We start from the raw sequence: 9917 nt of genomic DNA, 5'->3' as shown, positions 1-9917 counted from the left end.
GGGAGAGGTCGCGGCCGCCCGGCTGACCGGCGGTTTTCGCTGATCACCGAGGTATCTCCTATCATTAGAGGCGCGTGCGCTGCGCCCAGGAGTCCGATGTTGCGGTGATGCGATGTGTAGGTCAGAGCTAAGATCGGCACGGGCGTGGTCGAGAAGCGCCTCCGGCTCCTGGGCTCGTTGGTATGTAATATCCCTGGCACAGTCGGGCAGCGTGGTTGCAGACGTGGGTTATACCTGGACGGATTCGCGCCTGAAGCAAGTCATCCGGGATACGTCCAGCAAACAGGCATGTCCTGATGCCCTGTTAGGAGATACTCTTGCTCTTTTTGAAAACGTTGCGGTGCGGCAAATGCCATTAGATCGTAAGTTTTTTTTAAAAAATCACATGGAGCACTGCGCTGTCAGACGCTGTCGGTTTTATCCCCGGTATGACAAGTCGTCTGGCGTCATACGAGCGAGACGTAACAGAAGTGAAATATCCCTGTGGAGGGGATATCTGATGGTAAGTGGGTGGAACGCGTCGACGTGATAAAAGCAAGAAAGGCATCGGGCTGTTGGTTTTGCGACATTGTGGGTTCTCGCACTAGAAATATTCGCCCTCGGACACACTAGGACGTACTGTCGAGATCACCAATCTATTGGGATATCCTACTTCCGTCAGTCTGGCTAGCGGAGGTGCAGTTACGTTTAGCTTTCGTTGATAAGCGCTGAAATGTTGGCTGGCTCTGGGTTTTCAAAGCCCGTAGTTCCATCAACAAGATATCTCAGTTTGGAATAGCGGCGTTTTTGGTGACTGCCACACGCAATGAAGATGCGAATGTCGTGGATGGATATTGGCTATAGCACACGCAATGGAAATGCGACTATCGTGAATGGATATTGGTCATAGCACACGCAATGAAGATGCGAATATCGTGGATAGATACTGGTCGTAGCAAAACGAACCACACGCATGCGGATCATGGCCGGATCCCATCCAGTTAAGGCCGCAACGCGGTGTGGCATGTGAGGCTGGTTTCGGAAAAAATGGGCGTTTAGCGGCTTCCGGACTGTTACTGGCGTGCCCATGAGCAGTGTTGATACGGGGACGGTGTCAAGACCCCTTGATGACCTGCAGATGGTGCATTGACCACAGCCTACGTCGTAAAGCCGGCATCACATCCGTCTCTGCGTTAACAGGGCAAATGGCACCAGGGATACTGAAACGTCTTCGCCAAGGCTCCTCACGGGACCGAAATCAGCGGAAAATTCAGATAATATATGAATACGGGGTCAGGATTACGCTGCAGCCCGGAATCAGCTGTAATACCTATCATTTTCCACCTAAAACCTTGAAGCTTGACGCGCTACCGAAGTCAGACACCTTTTTGACCTTTTTAAACGTCCTAAAACTACCGGATCCCTGATTGGCGCACGCGCACGATGGCACGTGAATCTGCACGCACTGACCTCCACACTTGCCAGTACGACTGTCCCTGTGCTCCGTAACAAGCCCCGTCTTCCCGCGGCGCCTGGTCAACGAGATCTGCGCCTGCTTCCGAGCCACGTCTCCAGATTTTTTTGCGATTTGAAGACGATACGTTTCCCATGTTAGTGGAATGAGAGGGTGTAACATGGTGGCGATATTTCTACGAAATGATGCGCAGTTGTACAAAAACGCCGCCTCACAAAACAGCTCGAATTTCCGTTTTGAAAATACCACGTACAGCTTTCTGAGAACTGACAAGCGTTGCCGGAAATCCTACGGCCGCGCGGATGTTTGCAAGGGTGCAGCCTTGCCAAGAGCTCTTCTGGACGGGTCAAGTCGGTCTGCTGAGACAACAATAATGCGGGCTAGTTGACGCTAAAGGGAGTATCCTGCCTTTTTGTACTTTTCTTTTATTACTACATCAGACGCGTACGATTTGATCAGGTACACCACTTTTCTCCAAATGCTTCACAATAGCTCAGAATTTCGATTTGAAGTAGCCGGCCCTGCGGTAGAAATCTCATTTGAACCCCTGTTCACCGCTATGAAAGTAGCGCATTTAACTTGCCTTCCTATTTCCGGTGCGTTTTCTCTTATGTTTGTTACACACTTGGGTCAACATGCTATGGTAATAAACGCCACGAAAGTTTGCATCAATAGACAAAAATATAAGCGAACATGAAGCTATTCTCCCGCGCATTTTAAGAAACGTTATACCATGGTTTCTTTTTCTCCCCTCTGGCGTTTACCACAGTGCCTCTTTTCGAGACCCACTTTCGCTTTGGGAACAGGAGCATCACATGATCCACGCGACGCGGTTCAAACGTCCACCAATGCGCTTCTAGGCAACAGCCCTCTGCCTGCTGGGCCAAACACTAATGTTCTTTTATTCGCACGGGAGGGGGGGGGGGGGGGGGGCGTCCGACGGCGGCGGTCACGACTACAGGGAGGAAGCGTAGTGCTGTTGTAAACCGTTGGCAGCGCAATTTGGACTTGAAAATAATTAAAACTGATATCCTTATCATGTCTTGCCGTTGCTGTAATCACGCTCCTCAATGTTATCATATGGTGTAACCAGCCCTGCGATTTCACCAGAGCATGTTCTTTTAAACATGCCCCAAGTTGGGACACTCCCTTCAAGACCAGCTCGTCAAGGGGGCCCGTCGTAACGATTTTTATATGTTGCTGTTGTTTGCTTTACACGAATTTATGGAGCCTACAAAATGACCATTGGCCAAATACCCCAAGTTCCGGACATTTTTCGGGCACGAGTTGAAATTAAGAACGAGCCGTGTGGAGTTTGGTACATACAGTCGTCTTAACAGTTCGGCACCATACACATAACGTGTTCGACCCGAGCTCCGGCTTCGCTCCCATGTTCAGCGATGGCAATTCCAACCCAGCAAATAGGATGCGCACGCTTCTGCAACAACCAACAGCTGACGGTTTATCAAAATATATGTGTATGACACACCCAATCGCATTTAAGTACAGTGCATGACAAACCTTTTTATCACGAAGTTTGAGTTTGGGTTCACCATCCGCCATACACTGAAACGATACACCCCTAGGTGCTCAAAACGCAGTTGCCAAAGCAACCGTTTTTAAGCGGAGAGATTCGTTTTCACACTCCGTGCAATCACAGTCAAGTAACTCCACCCAGGTATGACACAAGGCGACTACAATCCGTGCATGCTATGTATCACTGGTTCACGTGGCCCTTCGTCGTGCATGTACATTTGAGTAACTAAACCCAAGCACGACACGAGGCGAACACGATGTGTGCGTATTTGGGTATCCCTGGCCCGCGCGATAAGCGGTCGGTCGATGACGGTTCGCTGCTCCCGTCCTCTCCGTGTTGCGGCGCAGGACACCACGCGGGTCAGCTGGTGTCAGCCGAGGTCAGCCGCCAGCCGAGCCGAGTCAGGTCGGCACGGGCGACGCATCCTCCGGCTCCTCTGGGGGCACGCGACGGCGATTGCACTGGTTGTGATGTGTGGTGTACATAGTCATCTGCTCCTGCGCCGCTCCCCGTACAAAACACACCGGGCGAGTCTAGACTAGTGTGATATTGTTACTTGCTGCAACCCAACTGAAAGCGCATGTTCTCCATGGCATTTCCCACTGTGCTGACTTCTTTGTTTTTGACTGTTTTGTAAAGCATTTGCGAGGTCGATGAGTCGTCCTATAAGACTGGAGACAAAACGCAAGGGTGCCTCTCGACATGATTGGCTGTCGATATTGGCTCGACAAGAGTCTTGCTTTTTGCAATGTGAGCAATAATACGGCCGGGTACCGGATCGTCACCCAGTGAATGCTGCATGCTCACTTGCACGAAATTGTCACGTTTGAGGAGCTGACGCGGCCAAGGTTCTGTTAAGGTCCAGAATGGAAGTCCTGGTACAAATCGGTCCAAAGTGCGCCTGGCTTACACGAACTGTTGCGGTTTGTGGTAACGATACCAAGCCCTCATAACACGGGGTGACAACTCCGGGTGACAGTGAGGACAGTAAAGCCATGTGTCAATAACCAATCCAGCTAAATTTTACTGGATGCTAATGCACACTTCGTACCTGGTAGGGTGTGGTAGGCGAAAGCCCGTTGCACCATTTTCCGTCGGTAAATAACTGAGAATGCCAGCAGGGAGATGGCCCACTTCAAGGTCAAGAAGCACATCACTGCACGGACTGAGTTGCTTGTCTCAATTGGGTAGAAACCTGTCCAAATAGACCACACACATTTTTTACAGACTGGCCTTGTTCAAACCTCGTGATGGGCCACCGCTACACCCCATGCAAAAAAGAGCTCACAAATATGGACCAGCATATTGCACCCACAAGGTCTATTTGAAGGTTCAACACATTTGTAGCACACATGGGGATGAGGACCTTCATGTTGCTGATGGCCCAGGCACTTGTTCTCACAGCAGGGGATTACATCCCAGGTGTGCACATAGTTAGGATGTTCTGAAAACATCGGCAGATTAAAATAAGTGATGCTATCATGCAACTGACAAACCAATTTTCTCACAACAGGCACCTTCTAAGCAAAAGGCCTAGCTATAGGCGCATATAGTGCAGGATATGAAAATGGTGAACATGAGAGTTGGTGGAAATGCAATAAAGTAAAGTCCAAGAAAATATGTTAGTTGATAAGCAAGAAAACAGCCTAGTCAGCTGAAATGTGAAAAGAATCATAGTTGATGGAACCATTAGCGAAAAGACTGAAAAAAACAAACAGCACCTGAAATCTGACATGGTCCAATGATCCATTTGTATGTAAAGCAGTACAAGTTTGACCCAAAAGGTGGCACTCCCTTTACAGGGACCCAAACTGATCCATACCTTCATGTTTGGAGATGACATTGCTGAGATACCACCCCATCAATGCCAGAATGCCAAGCAGAACAGTGATGGCAAATATGGCAACCCGCCTCATGATGACTGGGTTATACCAGGCTTCCATCAGATCAAAATGGTCCAGTATCTGAAGGTGAAGACACAGAGCAGCCAGCAGACCTGAGAACAGATCAAGATCACTCACTGAGTGTGGTTATTGCACTGAAAACTCCATAAACATACACAGCAGCTGGCAACCATATGTGAATGCATGCAAGCATTTGCAACTTAAGTAACATGCATGTCTGATGAAAAAACTAGTAACATGATATTTACAGCATAACATAATGCACATGATTGCATATAACATTGTACAACAAAATAAAACTGAACATATTCAAGTTTACTAGGATGTATACATGGCAATCTCAACAGATATCATGAAGCATATATATTGTGAATGCATCTAATGTGGTCAGCTAAATGTTTGTTTGATCTATCAACATGGGAATCTAAAGCAGCATGCCTTGCACTACTAGCAAGTAGCAGTGGAGTACAATTCCTCCTCAGCATTTGTTTACACTAGCACATGGTTTAGCAGCTGATAAACACAATAAAGCCATGGCATAAACACTCTTAGCTTAGCTATACCCCCCCCCCCCCCCCCACACACACACACACAGATGTCATTATTCTTACCTGAAAAGCATGCCAAAGATCCTGCCTGATAATTGGCAAACGTGAACATGAACACAAAGAACCCTGCAAGGCCCACAAAGAGACCAAGCGCGCTGATGATCATGAAAAACCAACTTTTACATTTGGCCGCACTGTCCATGTTTGAGATTCTTCCGGTCCTGAGGCCTGCTTTCCAATGTTCACGAACGCAGTGAGTTGAAAGACAGAACGCCCCTGTCGACCACCCGCCAGCTTCACGAAGGCCACCGGACTTCCGCGTTAACGTCGCCAGCCGCCCTCAATAGGCAAACGGGCCTTGAATCAGGGCCCTGGGCAAAAATGACGCAAACAAATCATTATGACAACAAACATTAGCACTAAAGTGCTGCTAGTATCTCACGAGAAGAAATTACGCCAACCGTATGCGTTAGGCATCATCTAAGCCACTGGAAATACCAGTTTATTCCAAGAACTATGTAATAGCTTACATTATCTTCCTTCAGCTCATGGTGATCGGGAATCTAAAAGTCCACTTGGCCTGTCTATCCCGGTCTCTTCGAACTTCGAGCAGCCGAAGACCCTCATTTTAAAAACGAGAAATTCGAGAGTTCTTGTTTAGGTATGTTATTGGTGTAGAACGTCATACATGCATAGGCGGATCCTGGGGGGGGGGGGGGCCCGGGGCCCTGGCCCCCCAAACTCTGAGAGTACGTTTTGCCTCCCCCTCCCTAAAAAAATCTCGGAACTTCATAAAAGTTTCGTCTACTTGCTGTCTGTTTTAACTTTGATGGTGCGGTATCAAACATTTCCTGCCGTTTCGGCGACAAAATTCATGGAGAAAAGTTGGCGGCGATTTGAATATCAAAACAAAAAGCATTTGGACGCGGCTTAGTCATACTCGTTTTATGTTACGAGCTTTGTAAACATGCATACTGTATATGGAAGATTCAAAAGCATTTCGGTGCTTGAATGGTGTCCCGTCTAGGTACTCGCGAGAGACACCATGTGCTGGACCTCGGATCCCACACCAGCCAGCTGGCGACGAACGGTTGCCCCCCCCCCCCCCCAAAAAAAAACAACAACTCCAGGCTAGATCAGCCACTGCATATATGGCGACAAAAGGCTAGGCTCATTGTAAATCTAGCCTAGCCTGGCGTTTGTAATCGTGTGCTTTAAGCGTGAAATGCAAACACTTCAACAATCTGACCTGTTTTGAGCACCTTATACCTTCCAGTCCATAATGGTTATAAATGTAGTTACACATTACTTGGCCAGCAGGCAGTAATGAACTGCATGGAAATAAGAAACTGCTGCGTGCTCGTCACGACGTAGGGTATATGCAGTTTCGGGCAACTGACCTTAAGCTTATCGCATAGCCCCCAAGCAACCAGGGATTGAATCGTGATTACTTCTGGTTCCCATGACTCGCGAGGTCCTATTCGGACTCATATTCGTGTACGCGGAAAACACAGTCACGCATTAACCAATGATCAATACACGAATACATCTTTGACAACGGCCTCGTGCTTGCAATGACGTAAATATGCACTCTTGACAACCTGACCTCAGGGTCACCGTATGGTCTCCAGAGTGCGAGAGGTTTAAGAAGCGGTCAAGTATTACTCCGTCAATAGAACATAAATCCAAATCTTCCAACAGCCAGATGCTTGGGTCACCTGTGTAACACCCCCAGGAATCTAGGGTCAAAATACGGTCATGGATTTGAGGCGAGCACTGGCATCATAAGCGACATAACCTGTAAATGCCATCAGAAAGCCGACAGGCAAATGAAGTGCTCCGTCATTACTGCATCGAAACCACATCCGAGCCAGATATGTGGCTGAATCCCAAGCGTGGACCCATGATCCCATAAGGTACCGTTTTAATGAGATCCTGAGACCTTTTGGAGGGCTCCAGGCAAATGCCTGAGCTGAGCACATCTACGTGCTTGCCATAACGTCAGGTAGACGAACTTTTGATATTCAATTCCCGACCCCTGGAGAGTACCATATAGTCCTGAGGCAATGAGGAGTAAGCAGCATGGTCCATCGTTACTGTATTGGTATTGCATTAAATCCGAGTATGACAATGGCTACATGCTCGCCATGGCAGGCACATGCACCTCTCACAGCCTGACCTTTCAGTGTGACTGCGTAGCCTCCAGGCGACTGGGGGTCCAGTACGCGGGTGCAATATCAACAGAGGGATGCGCAACCGAGTTTTCCCCGCTCATTGCCTAGAGGCTGTACGGCAAACTTTAGATGTCAGGTTGCTGAGAATCCATCTATCTGACGGCATGACGCGCACTTAGATGGTTTGAGTTTGGTTTTGATGCTGCACTAACGAAGCAGCTCGCTACCGCGTTTTTACCTCCTACTGTCTAGAGGCTGAATGGTGACTTTTAGCGGCCGGGTCGCTTAAAGTGCATTTCATTGAGTTGCAAAGATAGTCCGTGGCTATCTTCAGATTTGGATTTAATGTATTAATGACTGAGTGATGCGCAACCGGGTTTTCCGCATGTACAAATATGAGCAAAAAAGGAACCCTTAGCTAACTGGAAATGACCTAGTGCTTTACCTCTAGCTGCCTGAAGGCTTCATGTAAAGGCCAGGTCATCAAAAGCGCGAATGTCTGACGTCATGGCGAACGCGTGGCCGTGATCAGATTTGGATTCTATGCATTAAGCGTAACGCCTCAAAAAGTGACGTGCTTTTAAGCTTAAGGTGTGAACCGAACACGGATGCGTGCTTGTCGTGATAAGAAGCCAACGGTATCCGCTTTTAAGATTTTGCGAGGTTTAAAAAGCACCAAAACATTATTTACGGCCACACCTGACCATTATGTTACGCTACCCTCCCCTTTGATGCACCGTGATACACTATATCACGGTCCATCAAAGACCCCTCTCCCTCCATGAATAACGTACAGTGGCCCAGGCAAAGCGGGCAAAGGGGCACGTGGTGCCTAAGACACCCTTGACCCCCTCAGATCCCTTTAGGCACCTGGTCCCTTGGGTCCCCTCGCCCCGAACTTGAAAACGAACGAACAAGAACCCGACTTGAATGCCCGAAGTGCCCAAATGATTGGGCGAGGGTCATTTTAAGGGGCCGACAGTGCAGAACCCTCAAACGCCTGTCGGAGGACCCTTCGCGTCGGCCGGAGTCCCGAGTCGATACGGGCCTTTATATCGGTCAGGCACCACCAGTACCGAACAGTCGGCTCCGTGTCGGTCAGAGTCCTGGGGTCCGCTTCCCAAGCAGGAACAAGGCCGGTGCCCGATATGTGCACTAATCGCGGTCCCTGAAACAATGAGGGATCTGTGTTGATCGGGGCCACAGTGTCTAACAGGGGTCTTATGTCTGCGAGGAGCCCGAGTCTTACAGTGAAGTATTTGCTGAAGAGAAAGACAGACGGGAACCCGAACGCCAGAGGGCCTCTCGCGTTGGTCGGGGTCATCCGACAATGACAGGAGATATGAGGACTTACGATTATAGTCCATCATGACACAATATCATTCAGGGACCCTAGTACCGAGCGGGTGCTCTCCATCCCATTTCAACCAAGGGTCGTTAGGCCTAACTCGAGTCTGCCAATTATTGGACACCTGAGGCGATAATGAGCCGTTTGGTCAATACGTTTGTCCAGGGACATCTATGCTTCTACAGATTCGTCTGGTAAAAAACTACATGCGATACCAGGGTATGAGTCTACGCATTCGCAATCCTAAGAGCAGGAAACTGAGGGCCGGGGCTGGGTTTCCGTCCAACCGACCGGAGTTGGCCGCTGTAGCTGACCCAGGCGGTGGGCGTCGGGCGCGCGAGAACGATCGCTGTGAAGCAATGCTTCCGGAATCCTTTCAAAATAAATTCGCACAGTTTGAAGTTAAGACTGGGGCGTATATTTTACCTATTCAACCTTGAGATCGTTACCTGAAAACACCAAGAAACAACACGTCACAGCTGCAGCTGTACAGCAACACAAAAATAGAGATTCTACGTTAACTTTTCAGCAGCACCACCAGATTCTATCACGAGTTCGCGGTGCTGTAGATACTAATTCATTCTCATCATCAATATAAATAAAGGACTCAGCAGGCTTCAAAAACGCAGCGGGAATTTCCCTTCGACGTCCTTATTGGCATGCTAAGGGGTCCAAAGAAATTTCACTCAGATGCGTCATTGCTTTTTGTTCGCCGTTAACCACCGCCTTATATAATTTGCCACAGTGCCGACGACGCGAGGTCCGGAGAGACTGCAACGCCGGCCGTCGAGCTTCTGTTTCTAAGGCTTGTGAGCTCGGATCTTCATAACTAACAAACCAAGTTTTTCACTACTCAATAATGAAAAAAGGTTGAACATCCCCTACGAATATGGGCTAGCCATGTGAGTAGATATAACATTTTGACCCCATTTAGACCTGCAATGCACGTTCAC

General features: G+C 48.7%; 1 long non-coding RNA gene across 1 annotated transcript; it reads right to left on the bottom strand.

Annotated features, from left to right (window-relative positions):
- Window positions 1-2908: 2908 nt before the first annotated feature.
- On the bottom strand, window positions 2909-5787 carry LOC119089652 (uncharacterized). Its single transcript, XR_005093173.1, has 4 exons — window positions 5506-5787; window positions 4813-4986; window positions 4042-4185; window positions 2909-3426 (listed from the first exon to the last, which is right to left on the bottom strand). It is a non-coding gene; the product is annotated as an uncharacterized LOC119089652 (long non-coding RNA).
- Window positions 5788-9917: the final 4130 nt, after the last annotated feature.

The sequence above is a fragment of the Pollicipes pollicipes genome, unplaced genomic scaffold (assembly GCF_011947565.3).
Source record: "Pollicipes pollicipes isolate AB1234 unplaced genomic scaffold, Ppol_2.1 Scaffold_3087;HRSCAF=3621_pilon_pilon_pilon, whole genome shotgun sequence".
Lineage (NCBI taxonomy): Eukaryota > Metazoa > Arthropoda > Thecostraca > Pollicipedomorpha > Pollicipedidae > Pollicipes > Pollicipes pollicipes.
This window is presented reverse-complemented; position numbering and strand designations above follow the sequence as displayed.